Source organism: Scyliorhinus canicula, chromosome 7, assembly GCF_902713615.1.
Source record: "Scyliorhinus canicula chromosome 7, sScyCan1.1, whole genome shotgun sequence".
NCBI classification, from domain to species: Eukaryota; Metazoa; Chordata; class Chondrichthyes; order Carcharhiniformes; family Scyliorhinidae; genus Scyliorhinus; species Scyliorhinus canicula.
The window spans coordinates 159,047,018-159,061,860 of NC_052152.1; the positions used below are offsets into that span (position 1 = coordinate 159,047,018).

Genomic DNA, 14,843 nt, shown 5'->3' on the forward strand with positions numbered 1-14,843 from the left:
CCACTCGACATGAGAAAAGCAAAATACTTTGGAGTTTTAAAGACATTTTAAAGATAGAAATACTTAGCTTTTTTCTACCAATGAATAAATGTTTTGTGGAAAAACAACTTGTTCCTAACATTGTGCCTGGTATGACTGAGCAAGAAAGGCATCTTTCAAATGTCAACTCTGCTCTGCCAAAATAGTGTAAAGTTTTTGAACTTTACGATTTCCTCCTCTCATTTTCCCCGACTCCTTTGTGGCAAACTCACACATACAGCTCCCTGCAAACAAAATGATTTCCTTCTTTGTGGTGATTTAAAAAAAAAATGTTGTGCTGTGTAGAACGTCATTTGTGGCTTTTACTGACCCTTTAAATAAATAGGCCATTACAAAGTTATTTATCTGTCTTTGATAAACATTATTACTTGGCTTGACGCTGCCCGTTTTTGGGTTGCGGCTTGTATTTCCTGTCAAACCACAGTTCACTACTGACATCATTCAGCTGCTTGTTTGTGTTTATTTTTGACTGAAACAACCAAACTGCAATGTAGTGGGAAGTCGACCCTGAAATTTTAAATTCCCTGTCAGTGCTGTTTTGCATGTTATCAAAGGTAGCTTTATAATTGATTTTATTTCGATTTCTGTAGTTTAGCTTCAACAAAATGCCTCAATGCCAATGTTAAGCATTGGATTTATGCCAGAATAGATGACAGGAAAGCAAACCACATGGTGATTGAGGTACTTAATCCGAGCACACAAACCTCAGTTGATAGCATTTTTGCATTTGAATTCAAGGTTTCGAGTCTTACTCTGCAACTGGAGCACGAAACACAAATGCGACACTGTAATGTAGTACTGTCAGAGGTGCTGTCTTTCAGATGAGATATTAAACCAAGGCAACATCTGCCTTCTCAAGTGGATAAATAAGATTCCATGGTACTTATTTTGAAGAAAGCAAAGAAATTATCCCTCGGTGTTTCACCCAATATTCATTCCTTAACTAACATCACAAAAACAGATGATCTGGAGCAGGATTCTCTGTTTGGGAGAGGTTGTCGTTGGGACTGAATTGCGTGTGTTTTGCGTTCTGGTTGGCGGTGCTATTCAGGGAGTGAGTGAGGACATGCTAATGGGCCAACACACTACCCACGTGAATCTGGAGCAATTCCCACTCCCGCTGGCATCTGATTCGCTGGGGCCGGAATTGGTGCAGGACAACCTGACAAGCTGGAGCTGCTTATAAGCACTACACTCCCCACACATTCTCATTCCAGCCAAGAAAGTGGCTGCACGGAGACCTGTGTCCCGATTCACGGAGTCAGAGCTGGACAGAATTTTGGACAGGGTGGAGGAGAGGTGATTAATAAGGGGATCAAGAGTTATGGGGAGAGGGCAGGAGAATGGGGATGAGAAAAATATCAGCCATGATCACCATCAGACCATACCAGACCGGGCTGGGCCATCCGAGCTACCTCTTGAAAAGGTGCTTGACCTTTTCAATAATGCTCCTGCAGGGCCCATCTTGCAATGTCATGCTTGTTTTCTTGAGTAAATAATGGAGATACTGCCTGGATATTGTTGCCCACATTTGGGATCCTGGCTTCACATCAACTGAAGAGCTAAGTGAAGTTTGAATATTGCTATATCAGTGCCTTCTGATGTACAAACCGTCACACGATCACACAGTGAGTGGCTGTTGGTACGAGGAACACTGGTAGATTGGCATGAAGTCTCCATAGTGTCACTACAAGCAATAGGCAATTGAGGCAATTTCTCACCCTGAATCTTAATGTTGCAGAATTTTTGCAAATCCTGACCTAAGTACCTTGGACTTACTTCTAATGCACTCAGAAATAAATGAGACTATCCATCTCTTTCAACGGGCCATAAAATAGATTAAGCTTGTTGAGGATACCATAGGCAGAGGCATGATTTGGACAGGAATGCTTTCCTAAGAAGAGAAAAGCCTTTTGGGAACTAATTTATTACATCCATGTATTTCTGACATTTTCATTCATGTGTCAGGCTTTGTATACTGAATCTTATCTAGCTGCAGATTCTTGAGTTGAGTAAGAAGAAAATATGAAAATGCAATTGGCATATTTTACTCTTTTCAGGGTCACTCAGTAGTTCTTTTCGTACTGGATTGCTTTCAATGCTTACTTTTATCCAGCACTGACTAGCTCTACTGAACATGGAAGACATCATTTAACCTATTGGCTGCCATTTATTCTAAATCTGTGCAAACTGGCTGGTATATCCTACAAGCATGAGGGCTTGGTGTATGATAAGGTTACTCCAGTCCAGACAAGTATCAAGTCAGACTTCTTAATGCATATCTGGTGACACAGAGTGCCAGATTCTCCACACATACCTGTGCCTTGACTAGTAGCTCAATCTGAATAAATAAATGTTCTGTGATATTTTATTGACTTCTTAAAAATTCCTTCATACATTTCTTCTGCAGGCATTGTACATTTCAATATTTCTATACTAAAATTTTAGGAAACTATTTATCAACTGTTTAAGCATAAACTTAGATGTCCTGTCATGGATGAGTTAGTTGAAGAAACCTCATCACTTGAACTCAATTGACTACTTAGCAAAAAAAACGACAGCCGTCAAGGATGGAATCCCAGCTGAACTGCTCAAGCAAGGAAAGTTCCATCTATTGCCAAAACTTTATGATTTTCTCCTTCTCTGCTGAAAAGTAGGCACTATTCCACATGAGATGAATGATGCAAAAATCATCATGCTATACAAAAACAAAGGCAGCAGAAGACTACAACTACAGGGGCATCTCACTTCTTAATGTTACGGGGAAGGCCTCAATTGTTATGGTCAAACTTTAAAAACTTGGTTTACTTGTGGACCGAGCGGACCTGGAAACATGGTGGCAGATCTAGTGTGGGCATGATCATGGAATGGCGACATAATGGTTAAGTTACTGGGCTACTAATCCAGATACCTGGTCCAATGATCCTGAGGCATGAGTTCAAATCACCACCGCAGTGGGGAGTTTCATTCATTGATTTATGGTTGGGACCTGAAATCTGAGAGTGTGGGTACATCAGTGGGGAAGGAAGGTCCAATCATGGCATTCAAGGTTATTATCTGAAAAGGAAGAATTTGCAGGGCCATGGAGAGGAGATGGGGGAATGACACTAGGTAAATTGTTCCTTTGGGTGTATCCACTACAAAAGAAATGTAGGGAATATAGAACATAGGGAATCTTTACATAGATTTCACAAAGGCATCGGCACAGCAAGGCTCTACAAGATTTGGAGGGAAATTGCCTGTCCATCAAAGCTTCACACCTTAATCTGCTTCTTGCATGACAACATACACTGATTTGATGGCTCCAATTCTGACAATTTCCAGGACCCAACTCTGACATTTGTTTCAGGCTTCTGACCTTTGTCTTCCCAACATATTTGGAAGGAGTCTACTCACATAGATGACATGCTCTACAATCTGTCAAGACTGAAAGCAAAGTCAACAATGCATTGCATTCTTATCAGAGAACTCCTTTATGCTGATCACAGATCATAGAACTTACAGTGCAGAAGGAGGCCATTTGGCCCATCGAGTCTGCACCAGCTCCTGGAAAGAGCACCCTACCCAAGGTTAAGACCTCCACCCTATCCGCATAACCCAGTAACCCCACCCAACACTAATGGCAATTTTGGACACTAAGGGCAATTTATCATGTCCAATCCACCTAACTTGCACATCTTTGGACTGTGGGAGGAAACCGGAGCACCCGGAGGAAACCCACGCACACACGGGGAGGATGTGCCGACTCCGCACAGACAGTGACCCAAGCCGGAATTGAACCTGGGACCCTGGAGCTGTGAAGCGATTGTGCTATCCACAATGCTACCGTGCTGCCCGTGCTGATGATACTGTGTTAGTCACCCACATGGAAACTCGGCTACAAAGACTCATGGACTCGCTCTCACATGCCTGTAGCTTGTTCTTCTGACTTTAAATGTCAACAAAACTGGTTATAGGACAACGTTTTGCATCTCTGTCTTTGATCTGATTAAGTAGGATTGCCGTGGACTGCCCACCCCAGTCCAACGCCGACATCTCCACATTTTGATCAGATTAACACCTCACTGGAAATGGTTAACAAATTCTGTTACCTTGGATCCACACTGACAGGCAATGATCAGAGCTTCATGCACACATAGGGAAAGCAGCCACCAGCTTTGGCCAACTCACAAAACATGCATGGAAGAATGCCAAACTGACCCTTCAACACCTTGCTGTGTATGGCTGTGAAACGTTGGCGGCTTACAGCTATCAAGAAAAGAAATTCAACAATTTCCATCTTCGCTGTCTACAGAGCGTTTTGAGTATGTCCTGGCAGGACAAAATCACAAATAAGATAGAATGGAATAGAATCCCTTCAGTGCAGAAGGAGGCCATTTGGCCTATCGAGTGCAAACTCCACAGAGACAGTGCGAACAAATGTGCCACTCCTCTCAAATGCATTCTTCCTCTCGGTTGCATTCTTGGACACACTCATCTCCATCAAGGACGGTCACCTCAGCACTTTGCTTTACCGTAAGCCCACGGATAACCTCACGATGCTCCACTGCTCCAGCTTCCACCCTAAGCAGATTAAAGAAGCCATCTCCTATGGACAACCCTCCGTATACACAGGATCTGCTCAGACGAGGAGGAACGTAACAGACATTTACAGACGCTGAAAGATGCCCTCGTACGAACGGGATACGGCGCTCGACTCATCGAGCGACAGTTCCAACGTGCCGCAGCAAAAAAAACCACACCAACCTCCTCAGAAGGCAAACACGGGGCACAACCGACAGAGTACCCTTCGTCGTCCAGTACTTCCCTTGAGCGGAGAAACTATGACATCTTCTTCGCAGCCTTCAACATGCCATCGATGAAGATGAACATCTTGCCAAGGCCATCCCCACAACCCCACTACTTGCCTTCAAACAACCGCGCAACCTCAAACAAACCATTGTATGCAGCAAACTACCCAGCCTTCAGAACAGCGACCCCCAACACCACACAACCCTGCCATGGCAACCTCTGCAAGACGTGCCAGATCATCAACATGGGTACCGCCATTACACATGAGAACACCACCCACCAGGTACGCGGTACATATTCGTGCGACTCGGCCAACGTTGTCTACCTCATACGCTGCAGGAAAGGATGTCCCGAGGCGTGGTACGTTGGCGAGACCATGTAGATACTGCAACAACGGATGAACGGACATCGTGCGACAATCGCCAGGCAGGAATGTTCCCTTCTAATCGGGAACACTTCAACAGTCAAGGGCATTCAGCGTCTGATCTTCAGTTAAGCGTTCTCCAAGGCGGTGTTCAGGACGCGTGACAACGCAAAATCACCGAGCTGAAACTGATAGCCAAGTTCCGCACACATGAGTACGCCCTCAACTGGGACCTTGGATTCATGTTGCATTACATTCACCCCCCACCATCTGGCCTGGGCTTGCAAAATCCTACCAACTGTCCTGGATTGAGACAATTCACACCTCTTTAACCTGTGATTATTCCTCTCTTCAGTCACTCCATCTGGACCTGTAAAGACTTAATTACCTGCAAAGACTCACATTCAAAATATCGTCTTCCATCATTAACTTTGTCTATATATGTATTTCTGGAACCCACCTCTTCATTCACCTGAGGAAGGAGCTGCGCTCCGAAAGCTAGTGATTCAGAACAAACCTGTTGGACTTTAATCTGGTGTTGTAAGACTTCTTACACCTCTCAAAGGCAGAGCTTCCAAGTTCGTTAGCACTCGCCAAATTGGCTTTGTTGGCTTGGACACATTAGCAGGATAGAAGGTGGTTGCATATCCAAGGACTTTTACAACCAGTAGGATGTCCAAAGCTCTGCTTCAAGGGTGTTTGCAGGCATGACATGAAGAACCTAAATGCCAATTATTGGAATTCAAGCTGACATTAGAGGAAATTGGTAACACCTCCTGTGGACTGGCATGCACCAGGATGAAGAATAATGGCTACAGCAGCTTGGCTATCGATGCCAACACCAAAAACAACAACACACAATAAGACTTGGTAGCTTCATGTGCGGCACTTATGGCAGAACCTGCCTCTCAAGGATTGGCATCTCCAGCCATCAGCAACATTGTGTCATATGAAGACACCTCACTTAAAATGAATTTGCTTGGAGGGGGGAGGGGCAGCGTGGAAAAAAATGGAGATGGCGTCATGTAGAGGTACGAGCCTGGGTGCCATGGTAACGGCACCGTTGCCACTCTCCCCTAAGAGGTTTACCACGAGCCCGGTGGTGGCAGCGACCCTAAGAATCTGGGGACAGTGGAGATGGCATCGGGGGGAAACAGGGGGCTCGATGGAGGCTCCACTGGGTGGCAACCATCGGTTCATCCCGGGGAACAAGGATGGGGGATTTAGGGGGTGGCAAAGGGCGGGCATCAGCAAATTGAGGGACCTGTTTATTGGCGGGAGGTTTGCGGGCCTGGGGGAACTGGAAGATAAATTTGGCCTTCCCCAAGGGAACTTGTTCAGATACTTGCAGGTAAAGGCGTTTGCTAGGCGACAGGTAGAGGGATTCCCTCTGCTGCCGTCGCGGGGGATGATGGACAGAGTGCTTTCGGGGGTGTGGGTCGGAGAGGGGAAGATGTCTGACATCTACAGTAGTCCCCCTTTATAACGCGGGTGTTGGGGTCCAAGACAGCCACCCGCGTTGTATCCGAGCCGCGGATATCCATGATGGGGGTTTTAAATTTATTTAAAAATCTATGCTAGCGCTTCCCATTGTGAGTCTACGGGGGGCGGGGGGAGAGGTCAGACCCCCGTAGACTCACAATGGGAAGCGCTAGCATAGATTTTTAAATAAATTTAAAACCCCCATCGTGGATCCAATTAAAACAGTGTCAATTTCAGCGGCCGGCTCACTTTGATCCGGAGAGGGAAGCTGCTCTCACTGAAACAATCAGCCGGCCGCTGAAATTGACACTGCCCGCTGCTCTCTCCCTCCAATCCAACTTTTAAGTTTTAATGTTTCTGATTGGAGGGAGAGAGCAGCCGGCAGTGTCAATTTCAGCGGCCGGCTGATTGCTTCAGTGAGAGCAGCTTCCCTCTCCGGATCAAAGTGAGCCGGCCGCTGAAATTGACACAACTGACAGTTGGGGTCCATAAACCCCCCCGCGGTATATCGCGAACCGCGGTATTGCGGAGCGCGGTATAACGGGGGACTACTGTATAAGGTAATGCAGGAGGTGGAGGAGTCATCAATGGAGGAGCTGAAGCCTAAATGGGAGGAGGAACTTGGGGAGCAGATAGAGGACGGGACTTGGGCAGATGCCTTGGAGAGAGTCAACTCTTCCTCCTCATGTGCGAGGCTTAGTCTCATCCAATTTAAGGTGCTGCATCGGGCCCACATGTCCGGGACTAGGATGAGTAGGTTCTTTGGGGGTGAGGACAGGTGCACCAGATGTTCGGGGAGTCCAGCGAACCACGCCTATATGTTCTGGGCATGCCCAGCACTGGAAGAATTCTGGAAGGGGGTGGCGGGGACGGTGTCGAGGGTGGTTGGATCCAGGGTCAAACCAGGGTGGGGACTCGCGATTTTTGCAGTTGCGGTAGAGCCGGGAATGCAGGAGGCGAAAGAGGTCGGTGTCCTGGCCTTTGCGTCCCTAGTAGCCCGACGAAGGATTCTGCTACAGTGGAAGGATGCGAGGCCCCCAAGTGTGGAGACCTGGATCAGTGACATGGCAGGATTTATAAAATTGGAAAGGGTCAAATTTGCCCTGAGAGGATCAATACAAGGGTTCTATAAACAATGGCAGTCTTTTCTGGACTTCCTGGCTCAAAGATAGGTAACTTGGTCAATAGCAGCAGCAACCCGGGGGGGTTCCTTATTGTAGTGTCTATTCTGTAACTTTATATTGGGTTAATTTGCGTTGTTGTTAAAATACTGTGTTGTGCATGGAGGTGGGGCGAATGTTTATGATTGTTAATATTATTGTTATTTTTGGTATTTTACTATGGTGCGTCATTGTTGTATAAATTCAAAATTTTTCAATAAAAATTATTTTTAAAAAAAAATGAATTTGCTTGCAGCCTGTCCGTTTAAAAAAAAAATTGTTTATGGGATGTGGGCATCGCAGACTGAGCCAGCATTTATTTTCCATCCCTAATTACCCTTGAGGGGCAGTTAAGAGTTAATCTAGTTGCTGTGGATCTGAAGTCACATATAGGCCAGAGTAGATAAGGATGACAGATTCCCTTCCCTGAAGGACATTACTGAAGCAGATGGTTTTTACGAGAATCAACAATGGTTTCATGGTCATCATCAGACCTTTAATTCCAGATTTTCATTGAATTCAAGTATCATAATCTGCAGTGGAGGGATTTGAACCTGGGTCTTCAGAGCATTACTCTGGATCTCTGGTATTACTAGTCCAGTGAAAATACCACAATGCCACCGCTTTCACCTTTCATAGATGGAAGGATGCCAAAACGTTTCAGTGGTCATTTACATATCTGTATAATCAAGCCATTGTACATTTTGATTCTGGGGTGCTTGTAGGAGCATAGCAGGAGAGTTGAATGAATCACAGAATCCCTCAGTGCGTAAAATGCCCTTCAGCCCATCGAGTCTGCACCGACATGTGAAAAATACTGGACCTACCGACCTAATCCCATTTACCAGGCCGATAGCCTTGAATGTTATGACATGCTCCTCCAGGTACTTCTTAAAGGATGTGAGGCAACCCACCTCTACCTCGCTCCCAGGCAGTGCATTCCAGACCATCGCCACCCTCTGGGTAACAAAGGTTTTCCTCACATACCCCCTAAACCTCCTGTTCCTCACCTTGAACTTGAGTCCCCGCCTGTCTTACCCTTCAATTAAGGGGAACAGCTGTTTCCTAGCTGCCCCGTCCATGTTCCTCATAATTTTGTACAACTCGATCAGGTTGCCCCTCAGTTTTCTCTTCTCCAGCAAAAACAACCCAAGCCTGCTCAACCTCTCTTCATAACTCAAATGTTCCATCCCAGACAACATCTTGGTGAATCTCCTGTTCACCTCCTCCAGTGCAACCACAGCCTTCCTATAATGTGGCAACCAGAATTGCACACAGCCTCACTAAAGTTCTATACAACTCCAACATGATCTTGTTGTTTTTGTAATCTATGCCTTGGTTGATAAAGGCAAGTGTCCCATTTGCCATTTTCATCACCTACGTCATGCCTTTCATTGAATATTTCCATGTCAAATTACTCCTTCCAAAGTATATCACCTCATACTTTTCAGGGTTAAATTCTACCTGCCACTTATCTACCCATTTGACCATCCCGTCAATATCTTCCTGTAACCCACAACACTCAACCTCACTGGTAACCACCCAGCCAATCTTTGTGTCATCAGCAAACTTACTGATCCTACCGCCCCCCCCCCCCCTCCTCCCCCCGCCACATCATCATCTATGTGTTTATATAAATGACAAATAGGGGACCTAGCACAGATTCCTGTGGTACACCATTGGACACTGGCTTCCAGTTACTAAAGCAGCCATCTATCATCGTCTTCTGTCTCCTATAGCTCAGCCAATGTTGAATCCACCTTATCAAATTACTTTGAATCCCATAAGCATTTGCCTTCTTTATATGTCTTCCATGTGGGACCTTGTCAAAGGCTTTGTTGAAATCCATACAAAATGCATCAGCTGCACTACCCTCATTTATATACCTGGTCACCTCAAAATCAATCAAATTTGTTAGGTATGCCTTCCTCCTGACAAAGCCATGCTGAATATCCCTGTTCTCCCACGGCAGCCAGGGACACAATTCATCGGACCTGGAGATTTGTCCACTTTTAAGCCTCCAATACCTTGTCATTCCCTATGTCAATTTTCTCAAGAACCTCACAGTCTCTCTCCCTGAGTTCCATACCTACATCCTCATTCTCTTGGGTGAAGATGGATGGGAAGTATTCATTCAACATCCTACCAATGTCCTCTAGCTCCAGCCACAGATTGCCCCTTGGTCTCAAATGGGCCTTACTCTTTCCCTCGTTATCCTCTGCCATTGATATACGTCAAACATCTTGGGATCTTCCCTATTTTTACTAGCCAGAGCTTTCACATTTCCCCTATTTGCTCTCCTAATTGCTTTTTTAAACTCCACTCTGTACTTTCTGTACCCCACTAATGCTCCAATGATTTGCTCCCCTTATACCTACTAAAAGCCTCTCCTTTCCTTCTCATCGTATCTCTGATCATCCATGGTTCTCTGGGCTTGTTACTCCTTTCTGCCACCCGAGAAGGAACATTTTGGGCCTGTACCCTCTCCATTTCCTTTCTGAATACCCCCCACTGCTTTTCTGTAGACTTCACTACATGTAGATGTAATTGTGCTGTCTCTCTCACTTCTGCGTGGGTGAGATTAGCCCATTGAGTATAACCTTGCCATTGATCCTCTTGTGCGGAATGACAGTGTTGGTAACCCCAAATACGGAAATATCAAATTAAATTTAATGATCATGACAATGGTCCCATCACTAGCCAGAGAGCCAGTGCCTAACCCCACCACAGCCATCTCTGGAAGCTCCAATGAGATTAATCCAATCAGGCCTGCCTGCTTTTAGGGGTCTTCAGGATGAAGATCCTGCTCCCAAGAGCTGCAAGCCAATCAGAGACTGGCAATTTTTTTCTGACCCAGCAATAGTGGATACCCAGGAGGTACTGCAGGAGGCCTGGGCGAGGGACAATGGTGGAGGCCCCGGAGGTACTGCAGGAGGCCTGGGCGAGGGACAATGGTGGAGGCCCCGGAGGTACTGCAGGAGGCCTGGGCGAGGGACAATGGTGGAGGCCCCGGAGGTACTGCAGGCAACCTGGAGAGGAACAATGGTGGAAGCCCAGGAGATACTAAAGGAGACCCAGGAGAGAGACAGTGGTGGAGGCCCTGGAGGCGTTGCAGGAGGTTTGGAAGAGGGGTGGTGGTGGAGACCCGGGAGGCACTGCAGGCAACCTGCGAGGGACAATGGTGGAAGCCCAAGAGGTACTGCTGGATGCCCACTAGAGGCCTGGCAGGTACTGCAGGAAACTCAGGAGATAGATAGTGGTGGAGGCACTGGACATACCAGGAGGCCTAGGAGAGGGACAGTGGTGGGTGCCCTGGAGGAATTGCAGCAGGCCCGGGAGAGGGATAGTGATAGAGGCCCCAGAGGTGCTGCATGAGGCTCAGGAGAAGGACAAAGTTGGAGGCTCTGCAGGTATTGCAGGAAGCCCAGGAGAGGGATAGTGGTGAATGCTCTGGAGGTACTGCTGGAGACTCAGGTGAGGGATAGTGGTGGATGTTCTGAAAGTATTTCAGGAGACACAGGAGAGGGATACTGGTGGATGCTTTGAAAATACTTCAGGAGACATGTACCCCAGCAAGTGGGACATTCTGCTGAGACCCTCAGCCATAGCCGTCACCGACTGCGTGACACCTTGGACACCTTCACTCATGGTGCCGACGTCGTGCACCAGACCTTCCACTGCAGTCGCCACTCTAGTAGGGGTGGCCTCAGTGCCACGCATTGCCAGCGACATCTCCTGCGCCCATAGCCTCTGGGACTCCTCCAAGTGGCTATGGATCTGCTGGACGCAAACATCCCCCTCTGAATGTCCCGGCTGCTCCCTAACATCTCCATCAGCTCCGGGTAACTCTGTTCCAGAGGCTCAGCATCAGGCTGGGACCCAGCTGGGTCCTGGGATCTAGCAGCCCTCTGACAGTGTCCCCGAATCTTGGGGCTGGTCTCCTCATCACCATTATTGCGAACTGGCTGGGGTTGGCTGAGCAAGTGCAACTTTAGTGTTAGTGAGGGGCTAGTGAGCGCAGTACCAGCGAATCAGCTGGCGAGCCTTCATTTGCAGTGAGAAGCCCGTGAGGCCTCGTTAAGTGGATCAATTAATGTTGAATTGCGTTGTCGGCCTTGCTGTGCCGAGCATCCGGAAGCTCGCGGCATGTCCCGCTCGCTACAGCACTTCAGCACTTAAGAAGGGGTTAAACAGTGGGTTAAACAGCTGGTTTCTAATGCAGAACAAAACCAGCAGCGCGGGTTCAATTCCCGTACTGGCCTCCCAGAACAGGCGCCGGTATGTGGCGACTAGGGGCTTTTCACAGTAACTACATTAAAGCCCACTTGTGACAATAAGCGCTTATTATTATTATAATTATTTCCGGAGAACCGCGCCCTAAGTTTTGATGCCGACGCAGAATTCATGGAGTTCCACGACAGCAAGGCTGGCGCCGCACCTGGACCATTTCCGCTACTGCACAATCGATTCCAATAAGAAATGATGCAGGATTCGCCGGTTTTGCAATCGGCACTCAGGAGGCTGACAAGGTTCAGCTGCAAATATACACTTCACTCCCCACACAAACCATTCCAGTTAAGAAGATGGCAGTAAGACGCGCGACCCCAAGATTCACTGACGCTGAGCTAGGGACCCTCCTGGATACAGTGCAGGAGAGACGGATGACCCTGTACCCTGGCCCTGGGAGGAGGTTGCCAGCTGCTGCCATTCACCGTGCCTGGGCGCAGGTGACAGAGGCTGTCAGCGTCGTGGGCAACACCGTCCGGTCCGGCCAGCAGTGTCGAAAAAAACTGCACAACCTCTTCAGGACGGCCGGGGGAATAGACAGCAGTGTGCCCTGGCACTGACCCCCATCCCACACACTCGTAATCTGACACCCCCCCCCCACACCCAGAGGGTGACAGAGCCCCTCCATGCATCACATTCTGGCACCCATACTGGCCGTCATGCACGCCTCGATCTCTAAGTGAGCTTGTGGGTCCCCCTCACCCCCACCCATGGGCAATGTCACCCCCCACACACATGGAAACTGCCCCACACCCCCCCAAGTGCAAACACTCCGCTATGGGGTCCCTGGGGCCCCCCTTTTTCAGGCCTCCCAGCCCCCTTACAACAACCTCTCCCTTCCAGGACCCCCACCCATCAAGCCCTCAACTTCCCAGAGACCCCTAATTACCTGCCCTGCAGTCTCCCACCCTTCAACCCTCCCACCCTCATTTTATGGGCAAGGCCCTCCTTGCCCCCTGGCCCTTGGCAGTGCCACGCTGGCATTTGGGCACCCTGGCACTGCCATCCTGGAATCCAGGCAGTCCTCCTGCTGGATTGGCAGTGCCATCTGTGCACCTTGGCAGTGCCAAGGTGCCGACGTTCCAGGGGGAGGGCCTGGGAGCCACCGTGCACTGACCTGACCATCCTGGGGTCTCCAGTGGCCCAGGAGACCCCGGGTGCCGTTCCACCTGGTCCATGTTTGTCTGGACCAGCACTGATTGGTGCCCAGCTGCCGCCTCCCTGAATTGGCCGCGGAACCGAATGCTGGTGGATACTGCACATGGGAACTCATCGGCACAGCTGGCAGGAAACTCCCTGAAAAACCCGCCAAGAATGAACTTAGAAAGTTTTCCATTGAATTCCGCCCTATGTGTGATGGTGAGATTCCTGTTGGGCAGCAGGATGGAATTTTGTACCCTGATTTTTCACTTTTCAGTTAATTAATTACACATCAACGAGGAGTTAATCGAATCTTGTGGCAGTGTGGGCAGAAATTCAGCACTTTGTCCACTATCTCATGGGGTCGGAGGTCTCCGTCATATTTAAACAGCAACTGCTCAGACATTTAGTCACTACAAACCAGGAAATTGTGATCTTCTGCATTATCATGGCACTCGAAGGAAACAAACCCGTGTAGGAGCCCGTCTAGTCAATCACTAATTGTATTTTCTCTTTCTTCCAGCCAGTAGCAAGAATAGGCAGAGGACCTCAATGAGGAAGTAGATGAAGCAATTGAGGAAGACCCATCACTACGTTCACCTGCACCCTCCACCAGTGCACGTACACGCATTTGGTGGGCCACAGTTCTGGAATAGATTTGGGGTCACAGCCTGGTGATCACCTCATGGACCTGTGTCTGTAGGAGGTGGAGGCAGTGACAGCTGAGCTCTACACACTTGGGCAACTGCTGTAAACTATGCCACTGCTGAGTCCGAGTCCAATGATGAGCCTCTGGAAATGACCATGAGAGAATTGTTGAAGGTGCAAGGACATACATAAAAACATCAGGCAGAGCTGTCAGAGGTCATCACCAGACTGCAACAAAGGATGGAGGAATATGTTCATGCTCTGTCAAATGTAGTGGCTCCGGCATACAAGCACATCAAAGTATGACTACATTTTGTCTACTAATCAAATCCCATGCCTCGAGTCCAAGATAGAAGAACCATCTCAGAACAACAAACTGTTGCCAAAGAGAGATGATATCTGTACTTTCATGTGCTTCCAGCATCCATCTGGATCAATCTCATTAAATATATCTTCAGAACAGCACTCAAGACTGAACCTTGTTACCATACAGTGTTAAACCAGTAAGGGTGAAATTAGTCTTCAACAATCATGACGAAAAAAATTGCCAGGCTGTTTTATACATTACAATATATTCATTTCAATGCATGTCAATTTTAACCCCACCACTGGTGAATAGGAAAAAATTAAATTGGGTGATTATTACTCTGTTTCCAATTGGTGCCCTTTGCTCTTTGATTTTTTAAAATAAATGTTTTTTATAGGTTTTTGAATAAAGTATATTTACCGTTATGTACACAAATTAGAATACATATATATAAGAGAAGAGAACACGCACAAAAAACAAAACAAACAACAACAAACAAAAAAAAAGTTAGAATAAAATAACTGGTAGGGTATTATGTGCTGGCTCAACAACAGCAGCTCTGTACAATTGGCAGCATTGTTTTTAGCACATAAGTAGGTATCTGTTTGTGGGGGGCGGGGGGGGG

General features: G+C 47.5%; 1 long non-coding RNA gene across 1 annotated transcript; it reads left to right on the forward strand.

Moving 5' to 3' along the window:
* The first annotated feature begins 461 nt into the window (after positions 1-461).
* Positions 462-14,624, forward strand: LOC119969480. The gene is made up of 2 exons (XR_005461378.1): positions 462-593; positions 13,787-14,624. It is a non-coding gene; the product is annotated as an uncharacterized LOC119969480 (long non-coding RNA).
* Positions 14,625-14,843: the final 219 nt, after the last annotated feature.